At 48.3% G+C, this 20,012-nt stretch overlaps 1 long non-coding RNA gene across 1 annotated transcript in view; it reads right to left on the reverse strand.

Moving 5' to 3' along the window:
• Positions 1-11,915, reverse strand: part of LOC117796297 — a 14,473-nt gene extending 2,558 nt beyond the window's left edge. Inside the window, exon 1 of the long non-coding RNA XR_004620694.1 lies at positions 11,887-11,915. This is a non-coding gene — a long non-coding RNA (uncharacterized LOC117796297). The remainder of the gene's footprint in view (positions 1-11,886) is intronic.
• Positions 11,916-20,012: the final 8,097 nt, after the last annotated feature.

Here is a 20,012-nt window from a genome sequence, read left to right on the forward strand (position 1 = left end):
TGCACTGGGTGTTATACGCAACTAATGAAGCATCAAACTTTACATTGGAATCTGGGGATGTACTGTATGGTAATTAACACAATATAATAAAATAAAATTAAAAAAAAAAAAGATATCAACTCACTCCCTACCAGATCGGCAAAAATCATTACAGAGAGGAGCACAAATCGGCACAGCCACTTTGGTGGGAAATTCAGTAACACTTAGTGAATTTGGAGATGCACATACCCTAAGACCCAGCCATTCCACCTCCCAGATCTATCTATCATCTATCTATCTATCTATCTATCTATCTATCTATCTATCTATCATCTCTCTATCTAAATAAATAAATAAACCTCTCACATACGTGCACAGACGACCCTGCCCAAGGGGGTCCACAGTGGTACTGTTGATAGTAGCAAAAAATTGGAAACCACCTAAATATCCACTTAGAGGGGAAATAATAAATAAATCATGGTATAGTCATACAATGGGATTCTATACCAGTCTTAAAATGAGGAGATTAAGTTTGCATGTGTCATGAATAAAGTATAATGTTGATATAAAAAGCAAATTGTAGATGGTAATTTAGTTTATGTAAAATGCAAACCCCCCCAGAACAGTATGCAATATATTATAAAAGTATAAAATCATGCATTATCTACCAAATTCAGAAGAGGGTCACCTCTTGGAAGGTAGGAAGGGGACAGGGGCAGGAGAACAAGGGGGCTTCCAGCAGTATTTAGAGCATTTTCTTTCTTTAGAAAAGAAAGAATCGGAAGAAATGGGCAAAATGCCAACCCTCATTAAACCAGGTGATGGATGCACAGCTCTTTGTAATTTTATTCTCAATACTTTTCATTCATTCATTTACTCATTCATTCATTCCACAAGTATTTATTGAGTACCTGCTGGGTATCAGGCACTGCCCTAGGCACTGGGGACACAGCTGTGAATGAGGGCTGACCTTCTGGAGCTGACATAAGTGAAGATGGGCTGCCATTAAATGAAGGAGTGAGATTTATTTAAATTGTTAGGCGGTGAGAAGAAAAATAAAGCAAGGAAAGTCGATACAGAATAAAGGCGTCAAGCAAAGGGGGAGAGGGTTGAAAGTTGAAAACCAGGAAAAATGTGGTTGGAAAAGAGATGTAAGACTCAAAACCTGCAGGGAGAAGAGAGTGAGCTTTGAAATGGCTGGGGGAGAACTTCCCAGAAAGAGGAACGGCAGGTGTGAAGGTCCAAGGCTGAGCCAGTGCCTCAGAGGTGGGACGGAGCAGAGGGAGAGCCAGGGGATGCATCCAAAAGGCAACGGGGTGGGATGGGGCATCACATATTGTTTGAATAGTTCATAATTTTTGACAGGGAAAGGGAGAAAGGGNGGGATGCATCCAAAAGGCAACGGGGTGGGATGGGGCATCACATATTGTTTGAATAGTTCATAATTTTTGACAGGGAAAGGGAGAAAGGGATAGAGAGAGGGCTTTCCAAATTACGTCTGGTTGAGTGCAAACAAAACTACAATCAGAAAATACAAATTTAAAAACTGGATGAAGTCCTCAAAGCGTTGAATGCTCCGCTAAGCACAGTGATGAATCAAGAGGGGGGTAGAGCCACCGTCCCCGCTCTGCCGCCCGCTGGAGTCACCTGGGGAGCTTGAAAATCCCCTGATGCCCAGGGGAACTTAAATCGGGACCTGTGGAGTCGGAGTCAAGCACAGATAGACGCTGAAGACCCTTTGGGGATCCCAGCATGCAGTGAGGTTGAGAAACCACGGGCACAGAATACGTACGGTGTCCCTAACCCCGTTGACTATGGAGACCTTCTTATGTTTGTTGTATTTTTCACAGACTTCTCCAATCACGGGACTAGGTTTCCCAACAGAATATAGATTCGTGAAATGCGACTCAGTTGTTTTGTTTTCGTTTAAAATAAGAAACTGGTTTTTTAAAAAGCCGCATATTCCCAGTCTTCAAATAAAATCTAGATGAAGCACTTAAAACAGTCCCTGGCATATCATAAGACCTCAGTGAATAGATATTACTATTATGTTGTTGTTATTTATACGTTAGCATGAAGAAGTTATCCGCTCCGTTCCTGAAAATAGATCTTAATTAGGACATTAAAACAGTTATTAAGAACGTCAGTGGAGTCCGAGAATATGCTAGGAACTTCGTACGTCTGCAGGTCAAAAGAGCCTGGTTTAAAGATGAGGGAACACAGGCTCAGAATGGTGAAGCAACCCGCCCAAGGTCACACAGCTCGTTAGTGGCAGAACCGAGGCTATGTGCGTGGTTCTTGCCCACCCTTGACTCTATAAGATCCTTGCTCTTCCCTGATTAGTAAATGTCATTTTGAATTTTAGTCTTGTGTAAAGAAACACAGAACTAAGAGAACCAAATGCTTTCCTGGACTCTTCTGGAAGAACTGGTCTTTCCGCCTCTCTGGGCTTCCACAAGCCTTTGTACATCCCTCCACGGCAGCTCTGCACCCGTCATTTGACAGCCAGGGTTAGGATTCAGCTGACACTTAGGCGGGGACTGAGGCAGCCTGCCCTGTACACATCCAAGGACCAAGGCACTAAATCATGCTGTGTGTATGGGCTACGAGGCACGGGCTGGGAATTTGCTGGAAATATTACCCACCCTCATGAGAGGGACGAGGAGGCAGAAAGGCAGTGCATCCCAGTGGTTAAGAAGGGGAATCTGGAGGCAGACTCCCAGGGTTCGAATCCAGGGTTGTGGTCTTTGGTTGCTGTGTGACCTTGGAGGATTTTCTGGACCTCTCTGTGCCTCCATCCTCTTATCTGTAAATCAAAGGCAGTAACAGTATCTTCTGCACAGGGTAGAGAGGATTAATACATGCAAAGTTTCTAGAACAGTGCCCCCCATACCTAAGCACTAAATCAATGTTAGCTGTTAGTGTCCTGTTATGGTTAAAAATTGACCAGCCTAATTGTTATTGTTGCGGGAGTTCGTTACTTCTTTGCATCCTTTTTTTCTCTGGATATGAGATAAATTTGTTGAAAATTGGCAAAAAGAAAACAAAAAACAAAACACACACACAAAAAAAAACCTGACCAGCCTAAATGCACAGAGATGGAGCACAGATCCCTGGTTGCCAGGGGCTGGGGGGGGGGGCGGAGAAGGCAGAGTGACTCCTTAATGGGTACAGTGTTTCCTTTCAAGGTGATAAAATGTTTTGGAACCAGACAGAGATGGTGGTTGCACATTATGAATGCATTAAATGCCGCTGAAATGTTCACTATAAAATGGCTAATTTTATGTTATGTGAAATTTATCTCAACAACAACAACAAAAAAGGGTTTGGGGGGGAAAAAAAAGAAAAGCTAGCCAACCTGTCTTCCCATCCCAATTTACCATGTTCTAACCAAATCTATTTACTCATCTGTCAAAAGGAATGATAATAAGACCTTGACCATAGGTCACATGTGAAAGGTAAAATAGGTAATTATATAAAGCAGGCCGTGCACGGGTCACGTAGCGAATGGTAAAGCGATGACACCGATTATTCTTTGAGGTCAAGGGCTAAAACAGCAGCGCCTTAGAAATGACCGTCTCTGCCTTTTCACAGAGAGGAAGGATGGATGCCACCCCGCCCTGGAGGGCTGTCAAGCCCATGTCTGTCCTGTAAAAATTAAGTAGGGGGCATTCTCCAAGATCAACCTTCTGAGAGTCATCTGAGAAATCCATGCTCCTTCGCTGCTTTCGAATACACAATAAGTGACTTAGCAAATATTTGAAACAAACCTATCGATTACAATCAAGCATGTTACTAAATAAAGGGATTTCTGTCCCCTTTTACTTGGATACCAGGAAACAGCTCCTACTCCAACGTTTAAAGTCACTGCTCTGACAACACCTTTGATGGAGATTGTCCCAGCAGAAGGAATTTCTTGCATGCTGTCTATGTGCAGTGTTCAGTTTTGTTTAAAAAGAAGTCACCCAGGAATTTGTATAACACCTGTTCTGGCCTGGGGGAGGAGGACGGCTTTAATTAAAGAGACAAGTGTCTACACCATCCTCTATAATCTGGTCAAACTGCAACAGAAGGATGGGAAGAAGGGAAAAAACGCACAGAGAAATATTTAAGATCTAAATCATAAAGCCAACAAAAAAGGCAGAAATATTATAAATGGAAGACCAGGTGCGCTATTTCCAAATTACGCTGAACTGAGCCCAAATCCCTAACGTCTCGTTTTGTACCGGCTATCCAAACAGATGTCTTAGCCTTCAGAAAAAATTACTAAAAATGGAAGTACAAATCCTCGCTGAGCTGCTGCTTGGCCCAAACCTCCTGCCGGCATTAAAACCATCAGCAACAGACGGAAGTTGGAGCAGAGTGCCAGAATGTGTCGTGGAAGTTTTCTTGCTCACCTACTACGTTATCAGGAAACATGCTAAAAAAGTTGGCAATAATGAGTCCGCTTAATCCTTAAAATAAGTCTGTGGGGTAGAACTTATTAGCCAGTTTTTTTAACGTACAAGAAAACAAGCTCAAAGCCCACAGCCAAGACTGGCCCCCTGGGCGTGTGACCCACACAGTCATACAGGGTCTGGGCTTGGTTTCATGATCTGTTGTCAACTGTTTTCAAATTCTTAATTTTTGAATGAGAGCCCTGTATTTTTATTTTGCACTGGGTCCTGCCAGGAGACACAGTGACATTTCCACAGGTCCACTCCCACCTTATGCATGTCCCAAGGCACTAGGATCGATCCCTGTGGGGGATACTCTTTCTCTCATCTCAGAGATCCAGGCTTGCAGTAAGGATAAAAGGAAATGATGGAGTGACACCAGCTCTCTGACCCTTTACAGTGTGGCAGGCACTCAGGAGGGACTCTAGGACAAGGTCATGGCCCATTGGCTAAATCTGGCTCCCCACCTGAGTTTTACAACCCATAAGCTAAGAATGTTAAATAATTGGAGAGCAAGACTTTAATATTTCATGACACATGAACATTGTATGAAATTCAAATCTCAGTGTCCATATGGAAACTTCTACTGGAACACAGCCATGTGTGTTCATTTACAAGTCACCTATGCCTGCTCTCAACTCCTGTTGGGTAGTTACGAAAGAGACTACATGGCCCAATAGCCTAAAGTATTTGCTATCTTCCCTGTTACAGAAAGAATTTGTCAGCTCCTGTTTCAGATGTTTGATGAGAGCATGAACGCACAAACAAATGGTTTTAGGAAATCATTGTATTACATTTATACAATGTCAGCACAACTTAAGAAGAAGTCCAAAACTCAGAAATAGTACCCAATCCCTCGGAATTACCCAAATGTTTTAGAAAGCAGACCATTTAAATTCCAGATCTCTTTCATTTCCCATCTATAGTTTTTTGGTTGCAAAAAATGGCCCCAGTTCTTCCCCTCGTCTTATGTGTGCCTCTCACAGCTCCTCCCACAAAGGGGTGCAATCGAGTTCCTTACCCTCAGATCCCGGACTGCATTTGGGACTTCCTTTAGCCAAAGAAGTGACCGAAGCGAGGGGGTACCAGTCTGGAGCCCAGGTTTCAAGAAGCCTATGGGCTTTCACTTGCTGTCTGGGAAGCCTGTCTGAAAGGGCTCTGTGAGAACAAGGCAGGGCTAGCTCATTGTGGAATGAGAGCCCACGTGCAGCAGAGACAAGACAGCTTAGCTGTCCCTGCTGAGGCCCCAGGGAGAGCCCACCCACAGCAGCAAAGCCACCTCACTGGCCTGTTCTTGCCCACAGACGTGGAGGTGAGCCCCCACCAAGCCCAGCCCAGATCAGCAGAACCTCCAAGTCAATCCATAGACTTGTGCGCAAAAATGCGTGTTTATTGCAGGATGCCACTGTGCCCTTGGGGTTGTGCGTTATGCAGCACGATGTGTCACTAGGTAACTGATACACCATCCCTTTTCTAGCTACTCATATGCATTTTCCTTCTCCACCATCATCTGTAGAGGAACAGTAGCAATGAACATTAATCAAACCATAATAATAACAGCAATAAGGACTGCCTCGGACATTACTATGCACCAGACAGTGCGAGAAGATTTTCCCGAATCTTCTTATTTAATCCTCACAACGGCCTTGGCAGGTTACGTACTATAGGCAGCTTCTAAGACGGTGCCTAACGGCGTCTGCTTCCCAGGATTCACGCCCTCATGAAATCTCCTCTGGGGTGTTGGCCAGGCCTAGTGACTCGCATGAAGATGATAGGATGTCACTTGTGAGATCGGGTTACAAGAAGACGATGATATCCATCATACTCGCCCACTCTGGCTCTCTCTAGCTCACGCTGATGGAAGCAGCTGCCACGCTGTGGGCTGCCCTGTAGAGAAGCCCATGTGGGAAGGAACCGAGGGAGGTCTCCCACCAACAGCCAGTGGGAAACAGGTTCTCAATCCAGCCACCCACGAGAACCTGGATCCTACCCACAACCACTTGATAATGAGTGGATTGTCCGCTCAGTCCAGTCTCAAGATGGCGGCAACCTCAACTGACACCTTCATTACAACCTCGTGAGAAACCTGGGGTCAGCCCCCTGACCCAAAGCAACGGTGAAGCAGTAGGCACCTACTGTCCCCAGCTGCCAAGTTTGGGGGTAATTTGTGACACAGCTCAGATAACAAGGACACCGTGCAATGCCGTCTCTACAGATGAGAAGGACAAAGCGTAGAGGTTAAACCAACTCGCCTACGTTACACCGCTGCCTTCCAGAGACCCAAATTTTCTTCCCCTTCCCTCTCCAGCCCCTGTGCCTCTCACCCGCATTTCCTGTTCCTCTTGGCCTCATTGCCTTGTCTCATCTCGTTCTTCCTCTGCCCCCGGTTTTCTCTGTGTTTGTTTGCTGTCTCCATTGGAGTCCTTGTCTCAACCTTTCCTCCACCCATCATTTCTTCCCCCACTCTTCCTCTTCCTATGCCCCCATAACCCAAAGCACCGTGTTTATAGGGAAGACGGTGTCCATGAAGGCTCTTGGCTGCTGGTGTCCAAAAGCATCAACTAGAATGACAACTTTATGAAATGGCACTTGAGACATAAGCTAGCCAAACACTCCATCTCTGCCATTCACATGGGGGAAATTCTTGTTACCTGATGTTACATGACATAATAGCCATTTTCCTATTCATTAACTAATGTCCCCAATATCTGTAAGCTCCAACAAGGCAAAGACCTTGACTTTTTCACTACTCTTTTCTCCAAGCTTAAAAGAGATCTCACCATGGAGTAGACAGGCAAAAAGATATTCTCAGAATGAATGAAAAGTATGTGAGGGGGGTGCCTGGGTGGCTCAGTCATTAAGCGTCTGCCTTCAGTTCAGGGCGTGATCCCAGGGTCCTGGGATCGAGCCCCGCATCGGGCTCCCTGCTCTGCTGAGAGCCTGCTTCTTCCTCTCCCACTCCCCCTGTTCATGTTCCCTCTCTTGCTGGATGTCTCTCTCTGTCAAATAAATAAATAAAACCTTTTTAAAAAATTAGGTGAGGAAAAGGAGGGGAAATAAAGAGGGAGAACCATGAACACCCTCTACATGCCAGCCATCTTACTGATATTATCTCCTATAATGATCACAACCACTTTATAAGACTCGCCATCCTATGGGTGGGAAAAACTGAGGCTCAGAGAAGTCAGTTAACTTACCCAAAGTAGCACAGCTAGTAAGTGACAGAGCAAAGACTCGAACCCATGTCCCCTGGCCTCAGAGCCTGTTGTCTTTGATTCACATGCCACTGTCAACCTATGGGTTTCTAGAAGGGCACCCCGCACCCTCAGATTAGAATCGACACCTCCTATGACCTGGTTTCCCAGCAACTAACCTGGGAGACCAGAAGTGTCACCTTGGTCTTTGCATGACAGCTTTAGAGACACAGTCAGATGTCTCGGCAGCACTCCTGGCTGGTCTCAAACAAGCACATCGCATACGGATACAGGACAGGGCTTGAGGAGATGTAGGGCTGGATTACAATCCGGTTCACCCGATTACTAACTCCATGACCTTGAGCAACTTCCCTAACATTCTGTGCCTCGATTTCCTCATGGGGGAAATGGGGATAATACACAGACCTAAACTCGGGCTTAGCTGGAAGAATTAAGTGAGTCAATACCTGTGAGATGCCCCAAAGAGTCTGACACAGTAAGTGCTCACTAAAACTAAGCCACAAGAATTAGTTTCTCTTTATGCATCTGCCCCACGATCCAGTTAAGTATGTTCTCTTTTCTACATACAAATGGCTAACAGACACATGAAAAAATGTTCAAAATCATTAGCCATTAGGGAAATTCAAATCAAAACCACATTGAGATACCACCTTACACCCGTTAGAATGGCAAAAATTGACAAGGCAGGAAACAACAAATGTTGGAGAGGATGTGGAGAAAGGGGATCCCTCCTACATTGTTGGTGGGAATGCAAGTTGGTACAGCCACTCTGGAAAACAGTGTGGAGGTCCCTTAAAAAGTTAAAAATTGAGCTACCCTATGACCCAGCAATTGTACTACTGGGTATTTACCCCAAAGATACAGATGGAGTGAAGAGAGGGGCCATATGCACCCCAATGTTCATAGCAGCATTGTCCACAATAGCCAAATCGTGGAAGAAGCCGAGATGCCCTTCAACAGATAACTGGATTAAGAAGATGTGGTCCATATATACAATTGAATATTACTCAGCCATCAAAAAGAATGATTTCTCAACATTTGCAGCAACATGGATGGGACTGGAGGAGATAATGCTAAGCGAAATAAGTCAAGCAGAGAAAGACAATTATCATATGGTTTCACTCATTTATGGAACATAAGAAGTAGGAAGATCAGTAGGAGAAGAAAGGGAAGAAGAAAGGGGGGGTAAACAGAAGGGGGAATGAACCATGAGAGAGTATGGACTCTGGGAAACAAACTGAGGGTTTCAGAAGGGAGGGGGGTGGGGGATTGGGATAGGCCTGTGACAGGTATTAAGGAGGGCACGTATTGCATGGTGCACTGGGTGTTATAGGCAAGTAATGAATCATGGAACTTTACATCAAAAGTAGGGATGTACTGTATGGTGACTAAAATAATATAATAAAAAATTATTATTAAAAAAAATATATGTCCCCTTTTTTGAACGAACAAACTGCCTCAGAAAATGTAGGTGACTTGCCCAGATCATGCAACAAAGCCCGGAGAAATGAGACTCCATGCCCTGACCCCATTCTGTCCCCTCCCCAGATGGCGGTGGCTCCTCCCACAGCTCCTGCCAAGCCCCTCCCCTGCTCCCTCTGGAGTCTTCAGCCTCATGTTTCCAAGCTGTACTGAGTCATCCTTATGGTCAGAGCCCAGAGTTTTTAATGGGTTGTTCAGTCTTCCCTTCTTGAAATGAGCCTTTCTCTAAGACTGCAGAGTGGGAGCTGGAAGATGGGGCCCCAGATGAGGGGGCTGAGTGGGAGGCGAGGAGGAGAAGCAATCCGAGGCTTCCAGCCGGGCCCCTGTCCGTCTCTGGGATGCTCAGCGCATTCATTTCCCGCGGAAGACTTATTAGCTGCAGAATGGAATGGGGAGCCCGCAGTAACGAGCCTTTAATTACGGAACACTTTTACCTTGTTGCTTTTGTGTGGCCCAGATGAGAATGAGCAGTGGCAGTTTCTATTAGAAATGTTAATTACTTTCCCGGGTAATTAGACTCGCTGGGTACCGTGAACACCTGACCTCACTTCATAACAGCAGAGACGGGAGGAAGGGGAAAAAATTGGTTGGGGGGTGGGGGGTGACAGGGGAGGTGGGGGAGAAAGGGAATGCGTTTATAAATGCTGAGAAGAGCAAAATCATCCAAATTAGTTGAATGGACAAGGAAGCCTCCAAGGCCCCCAAAGAAGGCTGGTGGAAGAGAGGATCTACTGGGGAGCTGGGGGGCTTTCCAACACCCGGGACCTGTCACAATGATGGGAACAGTAACAAACCCCTCTCGAAATGCAGGACCCCACTGGACAGTTTCCCCCAGGCTGCTCAGGGACCCCAAGGTCACACAGCAGATGAGGCAGGGCTGGGACCAGAGCCCACTAAGCATTTCCTCCTTTGTTCCTTCTACAAGCACTTGCTGGCCGCCCCAGGCTACTTTGGTTAGAACAGAACTGACACAGTTCCAGTTCCCAAGGAGTTTAAGGTCTGGGGGTACACACAGATAACGGCACCATCGCTGTTCACAGCACACGGGAACGCAACACGTAGGAAGCACACAGGAGGCTGCACTGAAGAATAATTGGGCAAGAGGCACTCGGTGTGGATGGAGTGGTCAGGGAGGGCTTCTCTGGGGAGGCGGCTTTTCGCTGACATCTGAAGGTTGGAAAGAGCTCTGCTATTTGCAGAGTTGGGGTAAAAGAATGTATTACCTAATGTTGTGGGTTGACTAGGGTCCCCCCAAAATTCACGTCCACCCAGAACCTCAAAACGGGATCTTACTGGAAATAAAGGTCTTTGTAGATACAATTAGTTGAGATCACAGTGGATTAGGGTGGGCCCAAATCCAATGACCAGTGTCCTTATAAGCAGAGGGAAACTGGGCACAGAGACACAGACACACAGGAATGATGCTGTGCGACAATGAGGCAGAGAGTGAAAGGATGCAGTCACAAGTCGAGGAGCTCCAAGGATGGCCAGCAACCACCAGAAGCTGGAAGAGGCAAGGAAGGATCCTCCCCTAGAGACTTCGAAGGGAGCACGGCCCTGCCGACACCTTGATTTTGAACTTCTAGCCTCCAGAACTGAGACAATAAACTTTTAAGCTGCCTGCTTTGTGGTCCTTTGTTACAAGAGTCCTGCAAAACTAATATACCTGGCTTCTATAATCTCACATCTCTGGCTCTATGGACTAAATTCCCAAAATAAAATAGGATGAAGTCATGGGGAGAGCACTGGACAAAGAGTCCAGCTTTCCCGCTAACCTGCCTTGTGACTTCGAGCAAGTCACTCCCCACCTTGAGCCTTATCTAAGTCAGGGAGAACTTGGGCTTCCCAAACACATGGTCAGGGACAAGCTGAATCACAATCACCTTGGGGTAGTGTGTTTAGAATACAGATTCCTAGGCCTGCCCCACAGGGTCTTACACAACCAGTATCTGTGGGTAAGGCTGTGGAATCTGAATTTCTAACAAACTCCTCAGGAAAAGGATCCTGACATGCCACCCATTTTTTAGACTCTCTGGGTTCAAACACACAGCCTGAGGGCCCTTTGAAAGTAACATGTGTGTTACTCTAAGGACGGTCCACTCTGGCTTGGCCATGAGCCATACCTGACCATCCGTGCTGACCTAACTCACTGCAGGTGTTTGTTAGAAAACCCAGGCATTCAAGAGATAGGGGGATGTTCGTGCCAAAGAAGAGAGGCAGACTTGCTCTTCAGTCATCGAAGAAGCTGTTTCCAGAGCCCTGCTCTCCTTTTAATTTGTTTGTCTTTTTGATTGTGTAATTGAATCCCAGCCACAGGGCTCAACCGAGGCTTGCCAGGGAAGGCGGAAAGCCATCAATACCCAGGAGTAACTGACAGTCACTTCCAAGGCAAGAGGTTCTCCAGGGCGGGCGGTGGAAAGGCTTGAGTCTTGCCACGCTTCTCAGGTCAGACAGTGTGGCGCCTGGACTTTACCGATCAGACAAACCAAGGTTCAAATCCTAGCTCTGCCATGAGCCAGCTGTGTGATATGGAGCAAATCTCTAAGCCTTTCTGTTCCTCAAATTCCTCATCTGTGAACCCCAGGGCAGCACACCCACCTGCCAGGGTTCCTGGGAGAACTTCAAGAAGCCATGAGCGTGGGGGGCCCAGCACGTTGTGGGCGCCCAGCAAACTATAACCGTATTGTTGGTATTCTTACTATTCTATTAATGGTACTAACAGGAGAAGGCTTGCACTGGAGGATGCTAGTCCATTGGGCAGGGCTGGCCCCTACCTGTTAGGGCTTCAAGAGGCGATGGAGGGGGTTTCCTCGTGTCATAAGAAGAGCCAGAATTTGGAATCAGAATGTCTCACTCTGGAACCCAGCTCTGCTACATTCCCCCTGTGTGGACGTGAGTGAGTCACTCAAACCCCCTAAGCACTGGTGTTTTCGTCTCCTAAGCAGAGCCCAGAATCCCCATCTCCCCATCCCTCATCACAATCAAATAAGACAACGCACACAAAATTGGGTAAACTCCCAATCTTTTCACTAATCCAAAGAAGAAATTACTATTATCTAGCCAGTTTCATAAGCCTGGCTGAACGCTGGAATCCCCTCGGGAGATTCTAAAAAACACCAGTGCCTACACCTCTTCCCGGGCCAAACGTTGGCAGGCTCCCAGCCTGGGATGTCGATGTAGCCGGCAGCCTCTAGGGAGCTGCTGATCTGGCCCAGGGCTCCCTGTCTGCAAAGGAGGAAGGCAAAGCCCAGAAAAGGGAGGGGGCTTGCTCAAGTTACACAGCAGGGGGCTCAAAGCTTACCCTTCTGAGTGTCATTTACTCTCACTCCCCATGTCTGTCCCCCACCAGCATAAATTCCAACAGGCAGGTTCTCAGGGACAAGCAGGAAGGATTCTGTGTATTGGGTAGTCTGCCTGGGAAGCCAGGGAGTTCATAGCTGGTGTTGGCCAGGAGGGCTTTCTGCCCAGAAGCTTCTTGCTGGGCACAGACCCAGCAGAGGTATCCCCGTTCCTGGGCGATCGAGAGAGACTGGGGCCTTCCTGAAGAGTGTCCTGACAGGGGACAGGGGACAAGGGACACAGACATGGTTACTGCAGACCACCACTGAGAAAAGTCTGTGGGAGGAAGCATGAAGATGGGAAGGTGAGCAAGGTTCAAAGTCAAACCCATCTGGTTCTGAGCCCCCCTCTGCCACTGACTGGCTGTGCACCATTAGGCAGGCAGAATAAATGAGAATTTTGCTATTTAAACACAGTGTTTCCTGCCAGGCTGGCTCTGGCTCCTGCTTCTTAGAAATGCTTCCTTCAGCCCGGGTGTTCAGCCCACTGCTTTGGATGAATCAGCCCTTTGTGGGCAAGAACAATGTCAAGCGGGCTCCTTCATCTACAGCCGCACAGCTGGCAAGTTGAAAGAATAAGGCTGGGTCTCCAGGAGAAGAGCAGGGAGCAGAGACGGTAAAGCCTCAGCCCCTGAAAGCCTGTGCAGGGAGAAAGCCCCAGGAGCAGAGCTAGGACCCTGGGAGGAAAGCCCAGAGAGAGAGAGAGTCCACCCACCAATAAGAAGAACTTTGTCAACATAAGCTGTATAACACAGGACCCAGCTGCCTGGTGAGGTAGTGAGCTCCCCGTCACACTAGAATTATGTTAGTGAAGACTACACAGCCACTGGTGAGACTGGTATCAATGGGATTCCTGTCTTCAGTGGACACGTGGGCTGAATGAACTCCAAGGGCCCTTCCATGCTTAGATTCTGGTTTGATAATTCTGCAATCCCAAGGATGAGATTTGCACGAGAAGGTTTAGGCGGATGGCCAAGTCCTAACTTCTCTTGTCAGTTGCGTGAACTTGAGCAAATTATTTCACCTCTCTGGGGCTGTTCCCTCATTGGAAATATAAGAATAATCGTATGCATTTTGAATAAGCAGGGTAGGAATTCAACCATGTATTGGACACAAAGTACCTGAACAGCGTTGAAAACAGTCGAATCTGCAACAGCAAAGCACCCCAGCTGCCCTCCTAATCTCCATCAGCGGCCTCCCAGCTGTCCCCAGGTTTTCCAGGAGATACACTCCTTAGGCAGATTAGTGCACAAAACCCATCGTCGCTCCCCTCCTTGGATGCCCAGGATTAAATACTGTCATGGGATCTTTTCCCATTAAGCTCACGCCTTGCAGAGCCCAGGCTGTGTCACAGGGAGGGAGGTCTTCATCGCCATGCCTGAAGGCACTGTTGAGAGAGAAGGAAAAAAACCAACCCAAAAAACTAGGTGTAAAGGATCATGAAGAATGTAGGCACGGTGTCTGAGCTGAAGGTGCACACCCCTGAGTGCTGGTCTGCACGGCTCCGCGGGAAGGCAACTTCCTTCTACCTGCGGCATAGAAGCCAAACCCTCTAACCCCCGGCCCATGCCTCCCCTAGGCTCTTGCTAAAGATGGGAGGGGAGCATCAATCTAGCCAGGCAAAGCAGCCAGAGCCAGAGTGACACCACACACCCCTACCTTCTGTGGGGGGAGGGGATTTGAGGGGCCCCAGAGCATTCCCCCCACCTTGGTCCCCCAAACATTAATTTACCACCCATGCTTGGAACTTAGGACTTCTCAGGGGTTTTTTTTGTTTTTTGGGTTTTTTTTTTTTTAGATTTTTTATTTATTCATTCAACAGAGAGAGAGAGAGAGACAGCCAGCGAGAGAGGGAACACAAGAAGGAGGAGTGGGAGAGGAAGAAGCAGGCTCCCAGCAGAGGAGCCTGATGTGGGGCTCAAGCCCAGAACGCTTGAGCCGAAGGCAGACGCTTAACGACTGAGCCACCCAGGCGCCCCAGGACTTCTGTTTTTAAAGCAACTTTGCTCTTGTCTCCTACAACTGTGCACCCTCGGCCTTCAGGAAATCAAAGCCAACATGCAACTGAGAATTTTCGGTTGGCTTGGAAATCCCCTCTGGGTGAACTCAGCTACCCTGAGAAGCTGGGAAGGGGATAGACTTCATCCCTGAAAAGAGAAGAAATGCATAGGGGCGCCTGGGTGGCACAGCGGTTAAGCGTCTGCCTTCGGCTCAGGGCGTGATCCCAGCGTTCTGGGATCGAGCCCCACATCAGGCTCCTCCGCTATGAGCCTGCTTCTTCCTCTCCCACTCCCCCTGCTTGTGTTCCCTCTCTCGCTGGCTGTCTCTATCTCTGTCGAATAAATAAATAAAATCTTAAAAAAAAAAAGAGAGAGAAGAAATGCATAAAGTGTCCAGAAGCCCCCTTCCTCCTTCCCTTCCTCAACGCACGTGCACACACACACACACACACCCCACCAGAATCCATCTGGGAGCTCTCAAATGCCCAGGTGATCCATCCATTCAAGATGACCACATCCAACACCCTCATTGCACTCACACATGAGTGACAGTGGCCAAGTTTCCAGGCTCTGTACCACCTGCCTATAAACACTCTAAAAGCACTTTGAACTTCAAAGAAGTTCCTGACAAACCTTCCAGCCAAAACACAAGAACAGATGCTTCCTTGGATGGATCAAATCAGGGATGGTGAAGGTGAGGATTCCCCACGCCTCACCACACCCATTTTACAGATAGCAAGTTGAGGTGGTAAGAAGTGACTTGCTCATTACAGCCAACAGGTGGCAGAGCCAGCTTCCAGACCAAATCAGCCAAGCACCGAAAGGTGTATTATTTTCATTATGTCACAGGCATCCTTACCAGAAAGCCTAACTTAGCTTACTCCACAGCTTGGGGAGACTTGTTCCGGGCCCTTTGGAAGCAAAGTCGCTCCCTTAGGCCTCTGGCTGTCAAAATTTGAGCACAGGAATCACCTGGGAGCTCGTTAACCATGCCAACTATAAGTTCCAGTGTGGTTGAGATCAGCTCTTCTCAAACTTTCTTGTGCCCACGTATCATCTGGGGATCTTGTTAAAATGCAGATTCTGATGCCGCGGCTCTGGGGTCTGGCGGAGACCGAGCTCCCAGGTGATGCCGGGGCTGCGCTCTGTGGACCTGACTTTTGAGTGGCGAGTCTAGTGAGTCTGCCCATGTCTGAGTCCTAGGTGCAGAACACGGGGCAAGTTACTAAGGCTCTCTGTGCCTCGGTGTCTTGATGCGTAAAATGTGCACCAATAGAGCACGACCTTGCGGAGTTGCTCTTCGGATTACAGGTGAACCATGGAAGTCGCTTAGCACAATGCCAGGAACATAGAAAAATCACCATAAAGGATGATTATTATTGGAGCTGGTAATAGCAGTAAAGAGTTTCCGTGGTGCATTGCAAGACCTCAAAAAACAAATGCAAACTGCTCGTGTTATATGTTCCCACTAGCTCACGTTTACTCCACTTTCCCAAGTCCTACAGCTGCCTCTAGAAATGAATTTTAGAGCTGACCGTAGCATGGCAGTTTATGTTTGTATAATGCATTTTCATGTATGTTTGCGCTTACGGTATCAATGCTAATCAGGGCTTAAAACAACCGTGATTTATTACGTCTCTAATCCCGTGCCCATCTGAGTCGAACTGGGTGGTTATTCTGCTGCCTGTGAAGGAGCTGCAGTCCCTCTGCTTTCACCTGGAGCTTCGCTGGGCGCCACCTGGGGCTGGACCATCCAGGTGGCCTCTCGTCCCCCTGGGCACCGTCCACCTGGATTCTCAGCATCCAGCACTTTAACTGAGCCACATTGGCACAGACTGCATGGGGCGTGAACACCAGGGCGTGTGGTTCACGGGGAGCCACTGATGTGAACTCAACCACGATTAACGAGCTGGATTATAAGTCCCTTGAGGACAGCCGTGTGCACTGTGGACTCCCCAGTCCTAGGAGATGGTTGGGTACATCTGATCCTGCAACCAGCCTCAGATGCAGTGAAAAGTCAAAAGATGTCCCCATCTGCAGGTGGCCATGAGAGCCTCGTGTCACACAGCTAGTTAGGGGCTGCTGCCCAGGACATCTGGCTCCAGGCCCGTCACTCTTTCCTGTCCCCTGTCCTGCTAACCTTGCAGCATCAAGTTTTTCTGCCCGCCTCTCCTTATCCTGCATGTCTCTTTTCTCCAAGCTTCCTGGTGACATAGTTAATTATTTATAAATGAACATTTAAATGCACCAGAAAGAGTGCTATTTAAAGAAACCCTATGGTGACTCACTGAGTAATTAAAATAATCATTTATTCCATAAGCGTTTATCAGGTTCTTGCTGTGCACCCGGCTCGGCGGGGGTGGGGGTGGGGATGGAGAGACCAAGGAGCAGTACAGAGTTAGGAGTTGGGGCTCTTGCCCTCAGGGAGCTAAATAGCTTAGGCTTCCAACAGCAGACGTTGCTTAGGCATGTACTGTGTGTCCCGCTAAGTGCTGGGCTACAGAGGCAACCGCAGCACCATTTCTGCCCTCAGGATGTCACAGGCTGGCCGGGAAACCACTCAGCAAGCAGTCCTATACCATGCGGCCCCCAGGGGGTGGCTGCATTTGGAAAAGGTCCTCTCGAAGCAGAGAAGGGCTGAACCCTGCCTGGTGCAGAGACAGGGATCAAGGAAAATCTTCCCGAGAACAGTGACCCGCAAACTGTCTGTGGACACGCAGGAAGTTGATCAATCGACAAAAACAGGGAAGGGTCTCGCAGGCTGAGACAAGAGGGCACTAGAGACAATACAAGTCACTGGCTGGGGGGACAGAGGGTCTCCCGCACCCTGTGCGCAGGGCTGGTTTCCTAAGACCCACAGCCCAAGTCTGCTCTAGCCAAAGGTACCAGCAGCCTCACTCGGCCGGAAGGCGCCTCCCCTCCACATCCTTCAGGACCCCGGGCAAGGTCGTGTGCTTGCACAGGTCTTCCCCTGCGACTGGCATGGGCCCTCCTTTGCTCTCTCTCTCTGTGTTTATCTCCCTCACGGTGCTTAGCACTGACTTGGCCTCCTTGTTTATTATCTGTCAGCTTCACTCAGACTAATTCCGCAAAATCAGGCACTCTGCTCCTCTCTGACATCCTACTAGAATGTACATTGTGCAAGGACAAGGATTTGGTTTGGGTCATGTTGCACCCCAATCACCTAAAGGAGTCCCTGGCATCTGGCAGGGGTTCAAGACTAAACGAAGTCGAGGTCCCTGGCAGGAGGAATGAGCAATGGGAAGTGGGGGAGGAAGTACTCGGAGGACAGTGGCCTCAGAACATGACTGTTTCTGTCCCAATATCACCTCTGTCCCTTACTCACTCAAGGACTGTGGGAAAGCAACTCCCCCCTCAGCCCCCAGATTTCTCATCCCACCCACTGTTGGGCATCCTTTACTAAATCAAACTTCAGAACAGGTATGAAGGTTCTATTTCTGACAGAACTTGGGATGGTAGAGGCCACCTTGTGAGGCTACCTGGGAGGTCGGGCCTGGCAGGAGCCCGGCCAATGCTTTATGATCAACACTGTGACAAGGGATTAGTCCAAAGCCCAGCTGGGCTTGGTTCCAATTCAGGTCATAGCATCTGGGTTCCCATCGGAGTCGATGGGGCATCGAGAACTGATACCTGGCCTGTAATACACAGGAGTTAGTTGGTCGGCGGGTCTGTCTGGAGCCTCAGTCTAAGAGAGAAAGGGGCAAGAGAGATTTCTATTAGGCCTCCGTGCTTTCATACCTGCTAATCCCTCTTCAGGAAAAGACTTTCTAGCCCAACACGTGGTGAACTCTTATCCATCCTTCAAAACCCCTTTGAAGTGCCCACCCTTTTCTGAAATCTGCTCTGCCTTCCCCATGTGAAGTTAGTCATTCCCTCTTCTGTGCTATCATGGCTGAACACATTTCTCCAAATGCTTTCATATTGTCCCCATTCACCCCAGAGCTTTCCAAGAGCAGAAAGTTGGCCTTCTCTCTCTGTAGCTCCAATACCCAGCACAGCCCCTCCCACATACTGCTCCTAACAATAATTACCGCGGATTAGGCACACACTCGTGTTCAGGCTTCGTGCTAAAAGCTCAAGGACGTTGTTTCACTTATTCCTTCCAACAGCCCAGTTGAGAAAACTGAATCGTGGAAATGGAATTCACTACATGCCCAATGAGCGTGTGTTAGATAAATGGGCACATGAAGAAATGATTGAGTGGAATGATTAAGCAGTAAGGTCATTTTTATGTTCTGGCTCTCTTTGTCTTCTGGAGAGCAGACGATCACTGGGACGTCCTATTAAACTGAAGTGTCCAACATCCTGTCCTGAGGACCCCCAGGTGCCCATTATGGGAGGGAGGTTGAATAAAAGGTATGGAAAAAAAATCCCTGGTTACGAGACATAATTTCCCAGCCCCCCTGGAATGAAAGACAGGCCCTAGAAATCGAGACCTGTGGGCAGATCATTATCTCTTGTGGGGCCGCCCATTCTGGAATTTCTTTCCTTCTGCACTGCATGCCCCCAGGCCACCTGCCCGGTTCGCCAACACCCCTACAGACAGATCTGTCTGTGATTTGTTATGTCTCCTGGCCTGAGTGATAGGTATTTCTGTGGTGTCGATGCTTGCTCTCTGTCCTTGGCTGGCGAGAGCCTTTGACAGGAATACTGGCCGAGTCCACAGAGACTGAAATGAATTTCCTCTTTTGCACATTCTCCCTGAAGCTTGAGCTGGGAGACGGCAGGTTCTTCTAATGACGGTAGATTGGTGCCTGGGGCGTGAGGACAAGAGCTCGTGGGCCTCAGTCTCAGAGCCACTGTTCGAGCCCAAAGATGTAAGGTGGGGGAGCTCCAGACCTTTGCGTGGGCCCAGACCCCAAAGCTGCATGTTGACTGTCCCAGGAGGGCAGAGGTGATGCCTCCTCACAGATGCCAGCTGGAACCACACGAAAAATCGAGAAGGTGGAAGCCTGAGATGTGAAGCCCTGTGGCCAACTTTTGCATTCATTTCAGATCAAGATCGTGTAACCTGAATAACAATCAGGGTTCGGCATATTGCGAAATCTTGCCAATTAAATCACCCCTAAGAATAGCTAATATTTTATTGGGCTCTCGTTGCAGTTCGGCCCTGTGCTGAACAATCCACAAGCATGATCTGACAGCTCTCCACAACACAAAGAGGAGACCGTTGTTAGTACTACTCTCATTTCAGAGTTGAGGACACCAAAGTTCAAAGGACTCATGCGTGGTTTCCCAAGCATTGGGGGTGGACCAGGGATCTGATCCCAGGTCCGTATGATTCCCGAGACTCCATGTTATTCGGCCAGAGTGTGAGTCAAGCCCAGATTTGGTTGGCCCGGCCACTTCACCTGTGAAGTTTAAAGGCCAGGGAATCTCGGAGTCACTGAATTACATCAGGGCTTCTCAGCACGTTCTAAGAATGCAGATGGCAGGCCCCTCGCGAGGGGAGCCGCCCACAACCAGGAGTCTGAGCAAACACCCTCCACTCCCCAGTCAGCCATGCAGGTGTGGCTACCTCTCCCCTCCCTATGCACACCC

The sequence above is a fragment of the Ailuropoda melanoleuca genome, chromosome 15 (assembly GCF_002007445.2).
Source record: "Ailuropoda melanoleuca isolate Jingjing chromosome 15, ASM200744v2, whole genome shotgun sequence".
Lineage (NCBI taxonomy): Eukaryota > Metazoa > Chordata > Mammalia > Carnivora > Ursidae > Ailuropoda > Ailuropoda melanoleuca.